Source organism: Somniosus microcephalus, chromosome 10 (assembly GCF_052327205.1).
Source record: "Somniosus microcephalus isolate GS21.2 chromosome 10, FLI_Smic_1.0, whole genome shotgun sequence".
NCBI lineage: Eukaryota > Metazoa > Chordata > Chondrichthyes > Squaliformes > Somniosidae > Somniosus > Somniosus microcephalus.
Genome location: NC_140996.1, coordinates 117,932,586 through 117,955,412, shown reverse-complemented (window position 1 = coordinate 117,955,412; position 22,827 = coordinate 117,932,586).

Here is a 22,827-nt window from a genome sequence, read left to right as displayed (position 1 = left end):
AAAACTCTACTGCCTGTGTTCTGTCCCACCCCAACTCCAGACATCCAAAACTCTACTGCCTGTGTCCTATCCCGGCCCAACTCCAATCATCCAAAACTCTACTGACTGTGTCCTATCCCACCCCAACTCCAGTCATCCAAAACTCTACTGCCTGTGTCCTATCCCGGCCCAACTCCACTCATCCAAAACTCTACTGCTTGTGTCCTGTCCCACCCCAACTCCAGCCTTCCAAAACTCTACTGCCTCTCACCTGTCCCGCCCCAACTCCAGCTTATCCAAAACTCTACTGCCTGGGTCCTGTTCTGCCCCAAATCCAGCTTATCCAAAACTCTACTGCCTGTGTCCTGTCCCACCCCAACTCCAGCTTATCCAAAACCCTCCTGCCTGTGTCCTGTTCTGCCCCAACTCCAGTCATCCAAAAATCTACTGCCTGGGTCCTGTCCCACCCCAACTCCAGTCATCCAAAACTCTACTGCCTGGGTCCTGTCCCGCCACAACTCCAGCTCATCCAAACGTCTACTGCCTGGGACCTGTCCCACCCCAAATCCAGTCATCCAAAACTCTACTGCCTGTGTCCTGTCCCACCCCAACTCCAGCTCATGCAAAACTCTACTGCCTGTTTCCTGTCCCACCCCAACTCCAGTCATCCAAAACTCCACTGCCTGTGTCCTGTCCCACCCCAACTCCAGCTTCTCCAAAACTCTACTGCCTGTGTCCTGTCCCACCCCAACTCCAGCTCATCCAAAACTCTACTGCCTGGGTCCTGTCCCACCCCAACTCCAGTCACCAAAACTCTACTGCCTGTGTCCTGTCCCACCCCAACTCCAGCTTATCCAAAACTCTACTGCCTTTGTCCTGTCACACCCCAACTCCAGTCATCCAAAACTCTACTGCCTGTGTCCTGTCACACCCCAACTCCAGTCATCCAAAACTCTACTGCCTGTGTCCTGTCCCACCCCAACTCCAGCTTTTCCAAAACTCTACTGCCTGGGTCCTATCCCGGCCCAACTCCAGTCATCCAAAACTCTACTGCCTGTGTCCTGTCCCGCCCCAACTCCAGCTCATCCAAAACTCTACTGCCTGTGTTCTGTCCCACCCCAACTCCAGACATCCAAAACTCTACTGCCTGTGTCGTATCCCGCCCCAACTCCAGCTCATCCAAAACGCTACTGCCTGGGTCCTGTCCCACCCCAACTCCAGTCATCCAAAACTCTACTGCCTGGGTCCTGTCCCACCCCAACTCCAGTCATCCAAAACTATACTGCCTCGGTCCTGTCCCACCCCAACTCCAGTCATCCAAAACTCTACTGCCTGTGTCCTGTCCCGCCCCAACTCCAGCTTATCCAAAACTCTACTGCCTGGGTCCTGTCCCACCCCAACTCCAGTCATCCAAAACTCTACTGCCTGTGTCCTATCCCAACTCAACTCCAGCTTATCCAAAACTCTACTGCCTGTGTCCTGTCCCACCCCAACTCCAGCTTCTCCAAAACATTACTGCCTGTGACCTGTCCCACCCCAACTCCAGTCATCCAACACTCTACTGCCTGTGTCCTATCCCACCCCAACTCCAGTCATCCAAAACTCTACTGCCTGTGCCCTATCCCATCCCAACTCCAGTCATCCAAAACTCTACTGCCTGTGTCCTATCCCGGCCCAACTCCAGTCATCCAAAACTCTACTGCCTGTGTCCTATCCCACCCCAACTCCAGTCATCCAAAACTCTACTGCCTGTGTCCTATCCCGGCCCAACTCCAGTCATCCAAAACTCTACTGACTGTGTCCTATCCCACCACAACTCCAGTCATCCAAAACTCTACTGCCTGTGTCCTATCCCGGCCCAACTCCACTCATCCAAATCTCTACTGCCTGGGTCCTGTCCCACCCCAACTCCAGTCTTCGAAAACTCTACTGCCTGTGACCTGTCCCGCCCCAACTCCAGCTTATCCAAAACTCTACTGCCTGGGTCCTGTTCTGCCCCAAATCCAGCTTATCCAAAACTCTACTGCCTGTGTCCTGTCCCACCCCAACTCCAGCTTATCCAAAACCCTACTGCCTGTGTCCTGTCCCGCCCCAACTCCAGTCATCCAAAAATCTACTGCCTGGGTCCTGTCCCACCCCAACTCCAGTCATCCAAAACTCTACTGCCTGTGTCCTGTCCTGCCCAAAGTCCAGCTCATCCAAAACTCTACTGCCTGGGGCCTGTCCCGCCACAACTCCAGCTCATCCAAACCTCTACTGCCTGGGTCCTGTCCCACCACAACTCCAGCTCATCCAAAACTTTACTGCCTGGGTCCTGTCCCGCCCCAACTACAGCTCATGCAAAACTCCAGTGCCTGTGTCCTGTCCCACCCCAAATCCAGTCATCCAAAACTGCCTGTGTGCTGTCCCACCCCAACTCCAGTCATCCAAAACTCTACTGCCTGTGTCCTGTCCCACCCCAACTCCAGTCATCCAAAACTCTACTGCCTGTGTCCTGTCCCACCCCAACTCCAGCTTCTCCAAAACTCTACTGCCTGTGTCCTGTCCCACCCCAACTCCAGCTCATCCAAAACTCTACTGCCTGGGTCCTGTCCCACCCCAACTCCAGTCATCCAAAACTCTACTGCCTGTGTCCTGTCCCACCCCAACTCCAGTCATCTGAAACTCTACTGCTTGTGTCCTGTCCCACCCCAACTCCAGTCCATCCAAAACTCTACTGCCTGGGTCCTGTCCCACCCCAAATCCAGTCATCCAAAACTCTACTGCCTGGGTCCTGTCCCGCCCCAACTCCAGTCATCCAAAACTCTACTGCCTGTGTCCTGTCCCACCCCAACTCCAGCTTATCCAAAACACTACTGCCTGTGTCCTGTCCCACCCCAACTCGTCATCCAAAACTCTACTGCCTGTGTCCTGTCCCGCCCCAACTCCAGCTTATCCAAAACTCTACTGCCTGGGTCCTGTCCCACCCCAACTCCAGTCATCCAAAGCTCTCCTGCCTGTGTCCTATCCGAACCCAACTCCAGCTTATCCAAAACTCTGCTGCCTGTGTCCTGTCCCACCCCAACTCCAGCTCATCCAAAACTCTACTGCCTGGGTCCTGTCCCGCCCCAACTCCAGCTCATCCAAAACTCTACTGCCTGGGTCCAGTCCCACCCCAACTCCAGTCATCCAAAATTCTACTGCCTGTGTCCTATCCCACCCCAACTCCAGCTTATCCAAAACTCTACTGCCTGTGTCCTGTCCCACCCCAACTCCAGCTCATCCAAAACTCTAATGCCTGTGTCCTGTCCCGCCCCAACTCCAGCTTATCCAAGACTCTACTGCCTGGGCCCTATCCCGTCCCAACTCCAGTCATCCAAAACTCTACTGCCTGTGTCCTATCCCGGCCCAACTCCAGTCATCCAAAACTCTACTGCCTGTGTCCTGTCCCACCCCAAATCCAGCTCATCCAAAACTTTACTGCCTCTGTCCTGTCCCGCCCCAACTCCAGCTTATCCAAAACTCTACTGCCTGGGTCCTGTTCCGCCCCAACTCCAGCTTATCCAAAACTCTACTGCCTGTGTCCTGTCCCACCCCAATTCCAGCTTATCCAAAACCCTACTGCCTGTGTCCTGTCCCACCCCAACTCCAGTCATCCAAAACTCTACTGCCTGTGTCCTGTCCCACCCCAACTCCAGTCATCCAAAACTCTACTGCCTGGGTCCTGTCCCACCCCAACTCCAGTCATCCAAAACCCTACTGCCTGTGTCCTGTCCCACCCCAACTCCAGCTTATCCAAAACTCTACTGCCTTTGTCCTGTCCCACCCCATCTCCAGCTTATCCAAAACTCTACTGCCTGGGTCCTATCCCGGCCCAACTCCAGTCATCCAAAACCCGACTGCCTGTGTCCTGTCCCACCCCAACTCCAGCTCATCCAAAACTCTACTGCCTGGGTCCTGTCCCGCGCCAAATCCAGCTCATCCAAAACTCTACTGCCTCGGTCCTGTTCCAGCCCAAATCCAGTCATCCAAAACTCTACTGCCTGTGTCCTGTCCCACCCCAAATCCGGCTTATCCAAAACCCTACTCCCTGTGTCCAGTCCCGCCCCAACGCCAGTCATCCAAAACTCTTCTGCCTGGGTCCTGTCCCACCCCAACTCCAGTCATCCAAATCTCTACTGCCTGTGTCCTGTCCTGCCCGAATTCCAGCTCATCCAAAACTCTACTGCCTGGGTCCTGTCCCGCCCCAACTCCAGCTCATCCAAAACTCTACTGCCTGTGTCCTGTCCCACCCCAACTCCAGTCATCCAAAACTCTATTGCCTTTGTCCTGTCCCACCCCAACTCCAGCTTATCCAAAACTCTACTGCCTGGGTCCTATCCCGGCCCAACTCCAGTCATCCAAAACTCTACTGCCTGTGTCCTGTCCCACCCCAACTCCAGCTCATCCAAAACTCTACTGCCTGGGTCCTGTCCCACCCCAACTCCAGTCTTCCAAAACTCTAATGCCTGTGTCCTGTCCCACCCCAACTCCAGCTTATCCAAAACACTACTGCCTGTGTCCTGTCCCACCCCAACTCCAGTCATCCAAAACTCTACTGCCTGTGTCCTGTCCCGCCCCAACTCCAGCTTATCCAAAACTCTACTGCCTGGGTGCTGTCCCACCCCAACTCCAGCTCATCCAAAACTCTACTGCCTGGGTCCTGTCCCGCCCCAACTCCAGCTCATCCAAAACTCTACTGCCTGGGTCCAGTCCCACCCCAACTCCAGTCATCCAAAATTCTACTGCCTGTGTCCTATCCCACCCCAACTCCCGTCATCTAAAACTCTACTGCCTGTGTCCTATCCCACCCCAACTCCAGTCATCCAAAACTCTACTGCCTGGGTCCTGTCCCGCGCCAACTCCAGCTTATCCAAAACTCTACTGCCTGGGCCCTATCCCGTCCCAACTCCAGTCATCCAAAACTCTACTGCCTGTGTCCTATCGCACCCCAACTCCAGTCATCCAAAACTCTACTGCCTGTGTCCTATCGTGGCCCAACTCCAGTCATCCAAAACTCTACTGCCTGTGTCCTATCCCGGCCCAACTCCAGTCATCCAAAACTTTACTGCCTCTGTCCTGTTCCGCCCCAACTCCAGCTTATCCAAAACTCTACTGCCTGGGTCCTGTTCCGCCCCAACTCCAACTTATCCAAAACTCTACTGCCTGTGTCTTGTCCCACCCCAACTCCAGCTTATCCAAAACACTACTGCCTGTGTCCTGTCCCACCCCAACTCCAGTCATCCAAAACTCTACTGCCTGGGTCCTGTCCCACCCCAACTCCAGTCATCCAAAACTCTACTGCCTGTGTCCTGTCCCGCCCCAACTCCAGCTTATCCAAAACTCTACTGCCTGGGTCCTGTCCCACCCCAACTCCAGCTCATCCAAAACTCTACTGCCTGGGTCCTGTCCCGCCCCAACTCCAGCTCATCCAAAACTCTACTGCCTGGGTCCTGTCCCGCGCCAACTCCAGCTTATCCAAAACTCTACTGCCTGGGCCCTATCCCGTCCCAACTCCAGTCATCCAAAACTCTACTGCCTGTGTCCTATCGCACCCCAACTCCAGTCATCCAAAACTCTACTGCCTGTGTCCTATCCCGGCCCAACTCCAGCCATCCAAAACTCTACTGCCTGGGTCCTATCCCACCACAACTCCAGTCATCCAAAACTCTACTGCCTGTGTCCTATCCCGGCCCAACTCCAGTCATCCAAAACTCTACTGCCTGGGTCCTGTCCCACCCCAAATCCAGTCATCCAAAACTTTACTGCCTCTGTCCTGTCCCGCCCCAACTCCAGCTTATCCAAAACTCTACTGCCTGGGTCCTGTTCCACCCCAACTCCAGCTCCAACTGAAGTTGTTGTTGAACACATGGGAGTACGATATTGTTGCTATCACGGAGACATGGTTGAGGGAGGGTCAGGACTGGCAGCTCAATATTCCGGGGTATAGAATCTTCAGGCGAGACAGAGGGGGGTGTAAAAGGGGAGGGGGTGTTGCAATAGTAATTAAGGAGTCAATTACTGCTGTAAGGAGGGATGATATATTAGCGGGTTCCTCTAATGAGGCCATATGGGTAGAACTTAAAAACAAAAAGGGGGCAAGCACTTTGCTGGGAGTGTACTATAGGCCCCCAAACAGTCAGGGGGAGATAGAGGAACAGATATGTAGGCAAATCTCAGAAAAGTGCGAAAATAATAGGGTAATAATAGTGGGGGATTTCAACTTCCCCAATATAAATTGGGATAGTCAGAGTGTGAAAGGCTTAGAGGGTGCAGAATTCTTAAAGTGCATCCAGGAGAGCTTTTTGAGCCAACATGTAGAAAGTCCTACAAGAGAGGGGGCGGTACTGGACCTAATTCTGGGGAATGTAGCCGGGCAAGTGGTGGAAGTGTCAGTAGGAGAGCATTTTGGCGACAGCGACCACAATTCGGTGAGATTTAAGGTGGTCATGGAAAAAGACAAAGACGGCCCGGAAATAAGGGTTCTAAATTGGGGGAAGGCCGATTTTAATATGATAAGGCAGGATCTGGCCAAATTGGACTGGGAGCAGCTACTTCTAGGAAAATCCACATCAAAACAGTGGGAGACTTTCAGAAGGGAAATAGAGAGAGTACAACGCCAACATGTTCCTGTAAAGGTCAAGGGTGGGACCAGCAAGCAAAGGGAACCTTGGATGACAAGGGATATACAAAAATGCATTAGAAATAAAAGGGGGGCTTTTGGCAGTTACAAAAGACTAAAGACGGAAGAAGCCCTAGAGGAGTATAAAAAATGCAGGGGCATACTTAAAAAAGAAATTAGGAGGGCGAGGAGGGGCCATGAAATAACACTGGCGAGCAAAATAAAGGAAAATCCTAAGATGTTTTATAAGTATATTAAGGGCAAGAGGATAACCAGGGAAAGGGTAGGGCCCATTAGGGACCAAAGTGGCAATCTGTGTGTAGAGCCAGATGATGTAGGCGGGGTTTTAAATGAATTTTTTGCATCTGTGTTCACTATGGAGAAAGACGATGCAGACATAGAAATCGGGCAAGGGGGCTGTGACATACTTGAACATATTAGCATCGAGAGGGAGGAGGTGCTAGCGGTTTTAGCAGGCCAAAAAGTGGATAAATCCCCAGGCCCGGACGAGATGTATCCCAGGCTGCTGTGGGAGGCAAAGGAGGAGATTGCAGGGGCTCTGACACAAATTTTCAGAACCTCTCTGGCCACAGGGGATGTACCAGAGGACTGGAGAACAGCTAACGTAGTACCATTATTCAAGAAGGGTAGCAGGGATAAACCAGGGAATTACAGGCCAGTGAGCCTAACATCTGTGGTAGGGAAATTATTGGAAAAAATTCTGAGGGACAAAATTAGTCTCCACTTGGAGAGGCAAGGATTAATTGGGGATAGTCAGCATGGCTTTGTCAAGGGTAAATCATGTCTGACAAATCTGATTGAATTTTTCGAGGGGGTGACTAGGGGGGTGGATGAGGGAAATGCTGTGGATGTGGTTTACATGGACTTCAGTAAAGCTTTTGACAAAGTCCCGCATAGGAGACTGGTCAAGAAGGTAAGAGCCCATGGGATCCAGGGTGCCTTGGCGCGTTGGATCCTAAACTGGCTGAGTGGCAGGAGGCAGAGGGTGATGGTCGAAGGTTGCTTTTGTGACTGGAAGCCTGTGTCCAGTGGGGTACCTCAGGGATTGGTGCTGGGTCCCTTGTTGTTTGTGATCTACATAAATGATTTGGATGAGAATGTAAAAGGTATGATCAGTAAGTTCGCAGATGACACGAAAATTGGTGGGGTGGTAAATTGTGAGGAGGAAAGCCTTAGGCTACAGGACGATATAAACGGGTTGGTCAGATGGGCGGAAAAGTGGCAAATGGAATTTAACCCTGAAAAGTGCGAGGTGATGCATTTTGGACGGACAAATAAGACAAGGGAATACACAATGAGTGGTAGGACCCTAGGAAGTACAGAGGGTCAGAGGGACCTTGGTGTACATGTACATAGATCCCTGAAGGCAGCGGAACAGGTAGATAAGGTGGTTAAAAAGGCATATGGGATACTTGCCTTCATTAGCCGAGGCATAGAATATAAGAGCAGGGAGGTTATGATGGAGCTGTACAAAACGCTGGTGAGGCCACAGCTGGAGTACTGTGTGCAGTTCTGACCGCCTCACTATAGGAAGGATGTGATTGCTTTGGAGAGGGTGCAGAGAAGTTTCACCAGGATGTTACCTGGGATGGAGCGCCTCAGCTATGAAGAGAGGCTGGACAGGCTGGGGTTGTTTTCCTTGGAGCAAAGAAGGCTGAGGGGGGACCTGATTGAGGTGTACAAAATGATGAGGGGCATAGATAGAGTAGATAAAGAGGAACTTTTCCCCTTAGTAGGGGGGTCAATAACAAGGGGGCATAGATTCAGGGTAAGGGGCAGGAGATTTAGAGGGGATTTGAGGAGGAACTTTTTCACCCAGAGGGTGGTTGGAATGTGGAACTCAATGCCTGAAAGGGTGGTAGAGGCAGGAACCCTCACAACATTCAAGAAGCATTTGGATGAGCACTTGAAATGCCATTGCATACAAGGCTATGGAACAAATGCTGGAAAATGGGATTAGACTGGACAGGGATGGATGGGCGGCGCAGACACGATGGGCCGAAGGGCCTCTTTCTATGCTGTAAAACTCTATGATGACTATGATTTATCCAAAACTCTACTGCCTGTGTCCTGTCCCACCCCAACTCCAGCTTATCCAAAACCCTACTGCCTGTGTCCTGTCCCGCCCCAACTCCAGCTTATCCAAAACTCTACTGCCTGTGTCCTGTCCCACCCCAACTCCAGTCATCCAAAACTCTACTGCCTGGGTCCTGTCCCACCCCAACTCCAGTCATCCAAAACCCTACTGCCTGTGTCCTGTCCCACCCCAACTGCAGCTTATCCAAAACTCTACTGCCTGTGTCCTGTCCCACCCCAACTCCAGTCATCCAAAACTCTACTGCCTGTGTCCTGTCCCGCCCCAACTCCAGCTCATCCAAAACTCTACTGCCTGTGTCCTGTCCCACCCCAACTGCAGCTTATCCAAAACTCTACTGCCTGTGTCCTGTCCCGCCCCAACTCCAGCTCATCCAAAACTCTACTGCCTGGGTCCTGTCCCACCCCAACTCCAGTCATCCAAAACCCTACTGCCTGGGTCCTATCCCACCCCAACTCCAGTCATCCAAAACTCTACTGCCTGTGTCCTATCCCGGCCCAACTCCAGTCATCCAAAACTCTACTGCCTGTGTCCTGTCCCACCCCAACTCCAGCTCATCTAAAACTCTACTGCCTGTGTCCTGTCCCACCCCAACTCCAGTCATCCAAATCTCTACTGCCTGTGTCTTGTCCCACCCCAACTCCAGCTTATCCAAAACCCTACTGCCTGTGTCCTGTCCCGCCCCAACTCCAATCATCCAAAACTCCACTGCCTGGGTCCTGTCTCACCCCAACTCCAGTCATCCAAAACTCTACTGCCTGTGTCCTGTCCCGCCCCAACTCCAATCATCCAAAACTCTACTGCCTGGGTCCTGTCCCGCCCCAACTCCAATCATCCAAAACTCTACTGCCTGGGTCCTGTCCCACCCCAACTCCAGCTCATCCAAAACTCTACTGCCTGGGTCCTGTCCCACCCCAACTCCAGCTCATCCAAAACTCTACTGCCTGGGTCCTGTCCCGCCCCAACTCCAATCATCCAAATCTCTACTGCCTGTGTCCTGTCCCGCCCCAACTCCAGCTCATCCAAACCTCGACTGCCTGGGTCCTGTCCCGCCCCAACTCCAGCTCATCCAAAACTTTACTGCCTGTGTCCTGTCCCGCCCCAACTCCAGCTCATCCAAATCTCTACTGCCTGGGTCCTGTCCCACCCCAAATCCATTCATCCAAAACTCTGTTGCCTGTGTCCCGTCCCACCCCAACTCCAGCTCATCCAAAACTCTACTGCCTGGGTCCTGTCCCGCCCCAGCTCCAGCTTATCCAAAACTCTACTGCCTGGGTCCTGTTCCGCCCCAACTCCAGCTTATCCAAAACTCTACTGCCTGTGTCCTGTCCCACCCCAAATCCAGCTTATCCAAAACCCTACTCCCTGTGTCCAGTCCCGCCCCAACGCCAGTCATCCAAAACTCTTCTGCCTGGGTCCTGTCCCACCCCAACTCCAGTCATCCAAATCTCTACTGCCTGTGTCCTGTCCTGCCCGAACTCCAGCTCATCCAAAACTCTACTGCCTGGGTCCTGTCCCGCCCCAACACCAGCTCATCCAAAACTCTACTGCCTGGGTCCTGTCCCGCCCCAACTCCAGCTCATCCGAAACTCTACTGCCTGGGTCCTGTCCCACCCGAACTCCAGTCATCCAAAACTCTACTGCCTGTGTCCTGTCCCACCCCAACTCCAGTCATCCAAAACTCTACTGCCTGTGTCCTATCCCACCTCAACTCCACTCATCCAAAACTCTACTGCCTGTGTCCTGTCCCACCCCAACTCCAGTCATCCAAAACTCTATTGCCTTTGTCCTGTCCCACCCCAACTCCAGCTTATCCAAAACTCTACTGCCTGGGTCCTATCCCGGCCCAACTCCAGTCATCCAAAACTCTACTGCCTGTGTCCTGTCCCACCCCAACTCCAGCTCATCCAAAACTCTACTGCCTGGGTCCTGTCCCACCCCAACTCCAGTCTTCCAAAACTCTACTGCCTGTGTCCTATCCCGCCCCAACTCCAGCTCGTCCAAAACTCTACTGCCTGTGTCCTGTCCCACCACAACTCCAGCTCATCCAAAACTCTACTGCCTGGGTCCTGTCCCGCCCCAACTCCAGCTCATCCAAAACTCTACTGCCTGGGTCCTGTCCCAACCCAACTCCAGCTCATCCAAAACTCTACTGCCTGGGTCCTGTCCCAACCCAACTCCAGCTTATCCAAAACTCTGCTGCCTGTGTCCTGTCCCACCCCAAATCCAGTCATCCAAAACTCTACTGCCTGTGTCCTGTCCCACCCCAACTCCAGCACATCCAAAACTCTACTGTCTGTGTCCTGTCCCACCCCAACTCCAGTCATCCAAAACTCTACTGCCTGTGTCGTATCCCACCCCGACTCCAGTCATCCAAAACTCTACTGCCTGGGTCCTGTCCCACCCCAACTCCAGCCATCCAAAACTCTACTGCCTGTGTCCTGTCCCACCCCAACTCCAGCTTATCCAAAACTGTACTGCCTGTGTCCTATCCCGCCCCAAATCCAGCTCATCCAAAACTCTACTGCCTGTGTCCTGTCCCACCCCAACTCCAGTCATCCAAAACTGTACTGCCTGTGTCCTGTCCCACCCCAACTCCAGCTTAACCAAAACTCTACTGCCTGTGTCCTGTCCCGCCCCAACTCCAGCTCATCCAAAACTCTACTGCCTGGGTCATGTCTCACCCCAACTCCAGTCATCCAAAAATCTACTGCCTGTGTCCTGTTCCACCCCAACTCCAGTCATCCAAAACTCTACTGCTTTTGTCCTGTCCCACCCCAACTCCAGTCATTCAAAACTCTACTGCTTGTGTCCTGTCCCACCCCAACTCCAGTCATTCAAAACTCTACTGCCTGGGTCCTGTCCCACCGCAACTCCAGTCATCCAAAACTCGACTGCTTGTGTCCTGTCCCACCCCAACTCCAGTCATCCAAAACTCTACTGCCTGGGTCCTGTCCCACCCCAACTCCAGTCATCCAAAACTCTACTGCCTGTGTCCTATCCCACCCCAACTCCAATCATCCAAATCTCTACTGCCTGTGTCCTATCCCACCCCAACTCCAGTCATCCAAAACTCTACTGCCTGTGTCCTGTCCCACCCCAACTCCAGTCATCCAAAACTCTACTGCCTGTGTCCTGTCCCACCCCAACTCCAGCTTATCCAAAACTCTACTACCTGGGTCCTATCCCGGCCCAACTCCAGTCATCCAAAACTCTACTGCCTGTGTCCTGTACCGCCCCCACTCCAGCTCATCCAAAACTCTACTGCCTGGGTCCTGTCCCACCCCAACTCCAGTCATCCAAAACTCTGCTGCCTGTGTCCTGTCCCACCCCAACTCCAGTCATCCAAAACTCTACTGCCTGTGCCCTATCCCGCCCCAACTCCAGCTCATCCAAAACTGTACTGCCTGGGTCCTGTCCCACCCCAACTCCAGTCATCGAAAACTCTTCTGCCTGGGTCCTGTCCCGCCCCAACTCCAGTCATCCAAAACTCTACTGCCTGTGTCCTGTCCCACCCCAACTCCAGCTTATCCAAAACTCTACTGCCTGTGCCCTGTCCCACCCCAACTCCAGCTTATCCAAAACTCTACTGCCTGTGTCCTATCCCACCCCAACTCCAGTCATCCAAAGCTCTACTGCCTGTGTCCTGTCCCACCCCAACTCCAGTCATCCAAAACTCTACTGCCTGTGTCCTGTCCCACCCCAACTCCAGCTTATCCAAAACTCTGATGCCTGGGTCCTACCCCGGCCCAACTCCAGTCATCGAAAACTCTACTGCCTGTGTCCTGCCCCGCCCCAACTCCAGCTCATCCAAAACTCTACTGACTGGGTCCTGTCCCACCCCAACTCCAGTCATCCAAAACTCTACTGCCTGGGTCCTGTCCCACCCCAACTCAAGTCATCCAAAACTCTACTGCCTGGCTCCTGTCCCGTCCCAACTCCAGTCATCCAAAACTCTATTGCCTGTGTCCTGTCCCACCCCAACTCCAGCTTATCCAAAACATTACTGCCTGTGTCCTGTCCCACCCCAACTCCAGTCATCCAAAACTCTACTGCCTCGGTCCTGTCCCACCCCAACTCCAGCTTATCCAAAACTCTACTAGCTGGGTCCTGTCCCACCCCAACTCCAGTCATCCAAAACTCTACTGCCTGTGTCCTATCCCAACTCAACTCCAGCTTATCCAAAACTCTACTGCCTGTGTCCTGTCCCACCCCAACTCCAGCTTATCCAAAACATTACTGCCTGTGTCCTGTCCCACCCCAACTCCAGTCATCCAAAACTCTACTGCCTGTGTCCTATCCCAACTCAACTCCAGCTTATCCAGAACTCTACTGCCTGTGTCCTGTCCCACCCCAACTCCAGCTTATCCAAAACATTACTGCCTGTGTCCTGTCCTGCCCCAACTCCAATCATCCAAAACTCTACTGCCTGGGTCCTGTCCCACCCCAACTCCAGTCATCCAAAACTCTACTGCCTGGGTCCTGTCCCACCCCAACTCCAGCTTATCCAAAACTCTACTGCCTGTGTCCTGTCCCACCCCAACTCCAGCTCATCCAAAACTCTACTGCCTGTGTCCTGTCCCGCCCCAACTCCAGCTCATCCAAAACTCTACTGCCTGTGTCCTGTCCCACCCCAACTGCAGCTTATCCAAAACTCTACTGCCTGTGTCCTGTCCCGCCCCAACTCCAGCTCATCCAAAACTCTACTGCCTGGGTCCTGTCCCACCCCAACTCCAGTCATCCAAAACCCTACTGCCTGGGTCCTATCCCACCCCAACTCCAGTCATCCAAAACTCTACTGCCTGTGTCCTATCCCGGCCCAACTCCAGTCATCCAAAACTCTACTGCCTGTGTCCTGTCCCACCCCAACTCCAGTCATCCAAATCTCTACTGCCTGTGTCTTGTCCCACCCCAACTCCAGCTTATCCAAAACCCTACTGCCTGTGTCCTGTCCCGCCCCAACTCCAATCATCCAAAACTCCACTGCCTGGGTCCTGTCTCACCCCAACTCCAGTCATCCAAAACTCTACTGCCTGTGTCCTGTCCCGCCCCAACTCCAATCATCCAAAACTCTACTGCCTGGGTCCTGTCCCGCCCCAACTCCAATCATCCAAAACTCTACTGCCTGGGTCCTGTCCCACCCCAACTCCAGCTCATCCAAAACTCTACTGCCTGGGTCCTGTCCCACCCCAACTCCAGCTCATCCAAAACTCTACTGCCTGGGTCCTGTCCCGCCCCAACTCCAATCATCCAAATCTCTACTGCCTGTGTCCTGTCCCGCCCCAACTCCAGCTCATCCAAACCTCGACTGCCTGGGTCTTGTCCCGCCCCAACTCCAGCTCATCCAAAACTTTACTGCCTGTGTCCTGTCCCGCCCCAACTCCAGCTCATCCAAATCTCTACTGCCTGGGTCCTGTCCCACCCCAAACCCATTCATCCAAAACTCTGTTGCCTGTGTCCCGTCCCACCCCAACTCCAGCTCATCCAAAACTCTACTGCCTGGGTCCTGTCCCGCCCCAGCTCCAGCTTATCCAAAACTCTACTGCCTGGGTCCTGTTCCGCCCCAACTCCAGCTTATCCAAAACTCTACTGCCTGTGTCCTGTCCCACCCCAAATCCAGCTTATCCAAAACCCTACTCCCTGTGTCCAGTCCCGCCCCAACGCCAGTCATCCAAAACTCTTCTGCCTGGGTCCTGTCCCACCCCAACTCCAGTCATCCAAATCTCTACTGCCTGTGTCCTGTCCCGCCCCAACACCAGCTCATCCAAAACTCTACTGCCTGGGTCCTGTCCCGCCCCAACTCCAGCTCATCCAAAACTCTACTGCCTGGGTCCTGTCCCACCCGAACTCCAGTCATCCAAAACTCTACTGCCTGTGTCCTGTCCCACCCCAACTCCAGTCATCCAAAACTCTACTGCCTGTGTCCTATCCCACCCCAACTCCACTCATCCAAAACTCTACTGCCTGTGTCCTGTCCCACCCCAACTCCAGTCATCCAAAACTCTATTGCCTTTGTCCTGTCCCACCCCAACTCCAGCTTATCCAAAACTCTACTGCGTGGGTCCTATCCCGGCCCAACTCCAGTCATCCAAAACTCTACTGCCTGTGTCCTGTCCCACCCCAACTCCAGCTCATCCAAAACTCTACTGCCTGGGTCCTGTCCCACCCCAACTCCAGTCTTCCAAAACTCTACTGCCTGTGTCCTATCCCGCCCCAACTCCAGCTCGTCCAAAACTCTACTGCCTGTGTCCTGTCCCACCACAACTCCAGCTCATCCAAAACTCTACTGCCTGGGTCCTGTCCCGCCCCAACTCCAGCTCATCCAAAACTCTACTGCCTGGGTCCTGTCCCAACCCAACTCCAGCTCATCCAAAACTCTACTGCCTGGGTCCTGTCCCAACCCAACTCCAGCTTATCCAAAACTCTGCTGCCTGTGTCCTGTCCCACCCCAAATCCAGTCATCCAAAACTCTACTGCCTGTGTCCTGTCCCACCCCAACTCCAGCACATCCAAAACTCTACTGTCTGTGTCCTGTCCCACCCCAACTCCAGTCATCCAAAACTCTACTGCCTGTGTCGTATCCCACCCCGACTCCAGTCATCCAAAACTCTACTGCCTGGGTCCTGTCCCACCCCAACTCCAGCCATCCAAAACTCTACTGCCTGTGTCCTGTCCCACCCCAACTCCAGCTTATCCAAAACTGTACTGCCTGTGTCCTATCCCGCCCCAAATCCAGCTCATCCAAAACTCTACTGCCTGTGTCCTGTCCCACCCCAACTCCAGTCATCCAAAACTGTACTGCCTGTGTCCTGTCCCACCCCAACTCCAGCTTAACCAAAACTCTACTGCCTGTGTCCTGTCCCGCCCCAACTCCAGCTCATCCAAAACTCTACTGCCTGGGTCATGTCTCACCCCAACTCCAGTCATCCAAAAATCTACTGCCTGTGTCCTGTTCCACCCCAACTCCAGTCATCCAAAACTCTACTGCTTTTGTCCTGTCCCACCCCAACTCCAGTCATTCAAAACTCTACTGCTTGTGTCCTGTCCCACCCCAACTCCAGTCATTCAAAACTCTACTGCCTGGGTCCTGTCCCACCGCAACTCCAGTCATCCAAAACTCGACTGCTTGTGTCCTGTCCCACCCCAACTCCAGTCATCCAAAACTCTACTGCCTGGGTCCTGTCCCACCCCAACTCCAGTCATCCAAAACTCTACTGCCTGTGTCCTATCCCACCCCAACTCCAATCATCCAAATCTCTACTGCCTGTGTCCTATCCCACCCCAACTCCAGCTTATCCAAAACTCTACTACCTGGGTCCTATCCCGGCCCAACTCCAGTCATCCAAAACTCTACTGCCTGTGTCCTGTACCGCCCCCACTCCAGCTCATCCAAAACTCTGCTGCCTGTGTCCTGTCCCACCCCAACTCCAGTCATCCAAAACTCTACTGCCTGTGCCCTATCCCGCCCCAACTCCAGCTCATCCAAAACTGTACTGCCTGGGTCCTGTCCCACCCCAACTCCAGTCATCGAAAACTCTACTGCCTGGGTCCTGTCCCGCCCCAACTCCAGTCATCCAAAACTCTACTGCCTGTGTCCTGTCCCACCCCTACTCCAGCTTATCCAAAACTCTACTGCCTGTGCCCTGTCCCACCCCAACTCCAGCTTATCCAAAACTCTACTGCCTGTGTCCTATCCCACCCCAACTCCAGTCATCCAAAGCTCTACTGCCTGTGTCCTGTCCCACCCCAACTCCAGTCATCCAAAACTCTACTGCCTGTGTCCTGTCCCACCCCAACTCCAGCTTATCCAAAACTCTGATGCCTGGGTCCTACCCCGGCCCAACTCCAGTCATCGAAAACTCTACTGCCTGTGTCCTGCCCCGCCCCAACTCCAGCTCATCCAAAACTCTACTGACTGGGTCCTGTCCCACCCCAACTCCAGTCATCCAAAACTCTACTGCCTGTGTCCTGTCCCACCCCAACTCCAGACATCCAAAATTCTACTGCCTGGGTCCTGTCCCACCCCAACTCCAGTCATCCAAAACTCTACTGCCTGGGTCCTGTCCCACCCCAACTCAAGTCATCCAAAACTCTACTGCCTGGCTCCTGTCCCGTCCCAACTCCAGTCATCCAAAACTCTATTGCCTGTGTCCTGTCCCACCCCAACTCCAGCTTATCCAAAACATTACTGCCTGTGTCCTGTCCCACCCCAACTCCAGTCATCCAAAACTCTACTGCCTCGGTCCTGTCCCACCCCAACTCCAGCTTATCCAAAACTCTACTAGCTGGGTCCTGTCCCACCCCAACTCCAGTCATCCAAAACTCTACTGCCTGTGTCCTATCCCAACTCAACTCCAGCTTATCCAAAACTCTACTGCCTGTGTCCTGTCCCACCCCAACTCCAGCTTATCCAAAACATTACTGCCTGTGTCCTGTCCCACCCCAACTCCAGTCATCCAAAACTCTACTGCCTGTGTCCTATCCCAACTCAACTCCAGCTTATCCAGAACTCTACTGCCTGTGTCCTGTCCCACCCCAACTCCAGCTTATCCAAAACATTACTGCCTGTGTCCTGTCCCGCCCCAACTCCAATCATCCAAAACTCTACTGCCTGGGTCCTGTCCCACCCCAACTCCAGTCATCCAAAACTCTACTGCCTGTGTCCTGTCCCACCCCAACTCCAGTCATCCAAAACTCTACTGCCTGGGTCCTGTCCCACCCCAACTCCAGCTTATCCAAAACTCTACTGCCTGTGTCCTGTCCCACCCCAACTCCAGTCATCCAAAACTCTACTGCCTGGGTCCTGTCCCACCCCAACTCCAGTCATCCAAAACCCGACTGCCTGGGTCCTGTCCTGCCCCAACTCCAGTCATCCAAAACTCTACTGCCTGTGTCCTGTCCCACCCCAACTCCAGCTTATCCAAAACACTACTGCCTGTGTCCTGTCCCACCCCAACTCCAGTCATCCAAAACTCTACTGCCTGGGTCCTGTCCCACCCCAACTCCAGTCATCCAAAACTCTACTGCCTGTGTCCTATCCCGGCCCAACTCCAGCTCATCCAAAACTCTACTGCCTGTGTCCTGTCCCGCCCCAACTCCAGTCATCCAAAAGTCTACTGCCTGTGCCCTATCCCGGCCCAACTCCAGTCATCCAAAACTCAACTGCCTGGGTCCTGTCCCACCCCAACTCCAGTCATCCAAAACTCTACTGCCTGTGTCCTGTCCCACCCCAACTCCAGACATCCAAAATTCTACTGCCTGGGTCCTGTCCCACCCCATCTCCAGTCATCCAAAACTCTACTGCCTGGGTCCTGTCCCACCCCAACTCAAGTCATCCAAATCTCTACTGCCTGGGTCCTGTCCCTTCCCAACTCCAGTCATCCAAAACTCTACTGCCTGTGTCCTGTCCCACCCCAACTCCAGACATCCAAAATTCTACTGCCTGGGTCCTGTCCCACCCCAACTCCAGTCATCCAAAACTCTACTGCCTGGGTCCTGTCCCACCCCAACTCCAGTCATCCAAAACTCTATTGCCTGTGTCCTGTCCCACCCCAACTCCAGCTTATCCAAAACATTACTGCCTGTGTCCTGTCCCACCCCAACTCCAGTCATCCAAAACTCTGCTGCCTAGGTCCTGTCCCACCCCAACTCCAGCTTATCCAAAACTCTACTACCTGGGTCCTGTCCCACCCCAACTCCAGTCATCCAAAACTCTACTGCCTGTGTCCTATCCCAACTCAACTCCAGCTTATCCAAAACTCTACTGCCTGTGTCCTGTCCCACCCCAACTCCAGTCATCCAAAACTCTACTGCCTGGGTCCTGTACCACCCCAACTCCAGCTCATCCAAAACTCTACTGCCTTTGTCCTGTGCCACCCCAACTCCAGCTTATCCAAAACTCTACTGCCTTTGTCCTGTGCCACCCCAACTCCAGCTCATCCAAAACTCTACTGCCTGGGTCCTGTCCCACCCCAACTCCAGTCATCCAAAACTCTACTGCCTGTGTCCTGTCCCACCCCAACTCCAGCTTATCCAAAACTCTACTGCCTGGGTCCTGTTCCACCCCAACTCCAGCTCCAACTGAAGTTGTTGTTGAACACATGGGAGTACGATATTGTTGCTATCACGGAGACATGGTTGAGGGAGGGTCAGGACTGGCAGCTCAATATTCCGGGGTATAGAATCTTCAGGCGAGACAGAGGGGGGTGTAAAAGGGGAGGGGGTGTTGCAATCGTAATTAAGGAGTCAATTACTGCTGTAAGGAGGGATGATATATTAGCGGGTTCCTCTAATGAGGCCATATGGGTAGAACTTAAAAACAAAAAGGGGGCAAGCACTTTGCTGGGAGTGTACTATAGGCCCCCAAACAGTCAGGGGGAGATAGAGGAACAGATATGTAGGCAAATCTCAGAAAAGTGCGAAAATAATAGGGTAATAATAGTGGGGGATTTCAACTTCCCCAATATAAATTGGGATAGTCAGAGTGTGAAAGGCTTAGAGGGTGCAGAATTCTTAAAGTGCATCCAGGAGAGCTTTTTGAGCCAACATGTAGAAAGTCCTACAAGAGAGGGGGCGGTACTGGACCTAATTCTGGGGAATGTAGCCGGGCAAGTGGTGGAAGTGTCAATAGGAGAGCATTTTGGCGACAGCGACCACAATTCGGTGAGATTTAAGGTGGTCATGGAAAAAGACAAAGACGGCCCGGAAATAAGGGTTCTAAATTGGGGGAAGGCCGATTTTAATATGATAAGGCAGGATCTGGCCAAATTGGACTGGGAGCAGCTACTTCTAGGAAAATCCACATCAAAACAGTGGGAGACTTTCAGAAGGGAAATAGAGAGAGTACAACGCCAACATGTTCCTGTAAAGGTCAAGGGTGGGACCAGCAAGCAAAGGGAACCTTGGATGACAAGGGATATACAAAAATGCATTAGAAATTAAAGGGGGGCTTTTGGCAGTTACAAAAGACTAAAGACGGAAGAAGCCCTAGAGGAGTATAAAAAATGCAGGGGCATACTTAAAAAAGAAATTAGGAGGGCGAGGAGGGGCCATGAAATAACACTGGCGAGCAAAATAAAGGAAAATCCTAAGATGTTTTATAAGTATATTAAGGGCAAGAGGATAACCAGGGAAAGGGTAGGGCCCATTAGGGACCAAAGTGGCAATCTGTGTGTAGAGCCAGATGATGTAGGCGGGGTTTTAAATGAATTTTTTGCATCTGTGTTCACTATGGAGAAAGACGATGCAGACATAGAAATCGGGCAAGGGGGCTGTGACATACTTGAACATATTAGCATCGAGAGGGAGGAGGTGCTAGCGGTTTTAGCAGGCCAAAAAGTGGATAAATCCCCAGGCCCGGACGAGATGTATCCCAGGCTGCTGTGGGAGGCAAAGGAGGAGATTGCAGGGGCTCTGACACAAATTTTCAGAACCTCTCTGGCCACAGGGGATGTACCAGAGGTCTGGAGAACAGCTAACGTAGTACCATTATTCAACAAGGGTAGCAGGGATAAACCAGGGAATTACAGGCCAGTGAGCCTAACATCTTTGGTAGGGAAATTATTGGAAAAAATTCTGAGGGACAAAATTAGTCTCCACTTGGAGAGGCAAGGATTAATCGGGGATAGTCAGCATGGCTTTGTCAAGGGTAAATCATGTCTGACAAATCTGATTGAATTTTTCGAGGGGGTGACTAGGGGGGTGGATGAGGGAAATGCTGTGGATGTGGTTTACATGGACTTCAGTAAAGCTTTTGACAAAGTCCCGCATAGGAGACTGGTCAAGAAGGTAAGAGCCCATGGGATCCAGGGTGCCTTGGCGCGTTGGATCCTAAACTGGCTGAGTGGCAGGAGGCAGAGGGTGATGGTCGAAGGTTGCTTTTGTGACTGGAAGCCTGTGTCCAGTGGGGTACCTCAGGGATTGGTGCTGGGTCCCTTGTTGTTTGTGATCTACATAAATGATTTGGATGAGAATGTAAAAGGTATGATCAGTAAGTTCGCAGATGACACGAAAATTGGTGGGGTGGTAAATTGTGAGGAGGAAAGCCTTAGGCTACAGGACGATATAAACGGGTTGGTCAGATGGGCGGAAAAGTGGCAAATGGAATTTAACCCTGAAAAGTGCGAGGTGATGCATTTTGGACGGACAAATAAGACAAGGGAATACACAATGAGTGGTAGGACCCTAGGAAGTACAGAGGGTCAGAGGGACCTTGGTGTACATGTACATAGATCCCTGAAGGCAGCGGAACAGGTAGATAAGGTGGTTAAAAAGGCATATGGGATACTTGCCTTCATTAGCCGAGGCATAGAATATAAGAGCAGGGAGGTTATGATGGAGCTGTACAAAACGCTGGTGAGGCCACAGCTGGAGTACTGTGTGCAGTTCTGACCGCCTCACTATAGGAAGGATGTGATTGCTTTGGAGAGGGTGCAGAGAAGTTTCACCAGGATGTTACCTGGGATGGAGCGCCTCAGCTATGAAGAGAGGCTGGACAGGCTGGGGTTGTTTTCCTTGGAGCAAAGAAGGCTGAGGGGGGACCTGATTGAGGTGTACAAAATGATGAGGGGCATAGATAGAGTAGATAAAGAGGAACTTTTCCCCTTAGTAGGGGGGTCAATAACAAGGGGGCATAGATTCAGGGTAAGGGGCAGGAGATTTAGAGGGGATTTGAGGAGGAACTTTTTCACCCAGAGGGTGGTTGGAATGTGGAACTCAATGCCTGAAAGGGTGGTAGAGGCAGGAACCCTCACAACATTCAAGAAGCATTTGGATGAGCACTTGAAATGCCATTGCATACAAGGCTATGGAACAAATGCTGGAAAATGGGATTAGACTGGACAGGGATGGATGGGCGGCGCAGACACGATGGGCCGAAGGGCCTCTTTCTGTGCTGTAAAACTCTATGATGACTATGACTTATCCAAAACTCTACTGCCTGTGTCCTGTCCCACCCCAACTCCAGCTTATCCAAAACCCTACTGCCTGTGTCCTGTCCCGCCCCAACTCCAGTCATCCAAAACTCTATTGCCTGGGTCCTGTCCCACCCCAACTCCAGTCATCCAAAACTCTACTGCCTGTGTCCTATCCCAACTCAACTCCAGCTATCCAAAACTCTACTGCCTGTGTCCTGTCCCACCCCAACTCCAGCTTATCCAAAACATTACTGCCTGTCTCCTGTCCCACCCCAACTCCAGTCATCCAAAACTCTACTGCCTAGGTCCTGTCCCACCCCAACTCCAGCTTATCCAAAACTCTACTGCCTGTGTCCTATCCCACCCCAACTCCAGTCATCCAAATCTCTACTGCCTGTGTCCTATCCCACCCCAACTCCAGTCATCCAAAACTCTACTGCCTGGGTCCTGTCCCACCCCAACTCCACTCATCGAAAACTCTACTGCCTGGGTCCTGTCCCGCCCCAACTCCAGTCATCCAAAACTCTACTGCCTGTGTCCTGTCCCACCCCAACTCCAGTCATCCAAAACTCTACTGCCTGGGTCCTGTCCCGCCACAACTCCAGCTCATCCAAACCTCTACTGCCTGGGTCCTGTCCCACCCCAACTCCAGCTCATCCAAAACTTTACTGCCTGGGTCCTGTCCCGCCCCAACTTCAGCTCATGCAAAACTCTCGTGCCTGTGTCCTGTCCCACCCCAAATCCAGTCATCCAAAACTCTACTGCCTGTGTCCTGTCCCACCCCAACTCCAGCTCATGCAAAACTCTACTGCCTGTTACCTGTCCCACCCCAACTCCAGTCATCCAAAACTCTACTGCCTGTGTCCTGTCCCACCCCAACTCCAGCTTCTCCAAAACTCTACTGCCTGTGTCCTGTCCCACCCCAACTCCAGCTCATTGAAAACTCTACTGCCTGTGTCCTGTCCCACCCCAACTCCAGTCATCCAAAACTCTACTGCCTGGGTCCTGTCCCACCCCAAATCCAGTCATCCAAAACTCTACTGCCTGTGTCCTGTCCCACCCCAACTCCAGCTTATCCAAAACTCTACTGCCTTTGTCCTGTGCCACCCCAACTCCAGCTCATCCAAAACTCTACTGCCTGGGTCCTGTCCCACCCCAACTCCAGTCATCCAAAACTC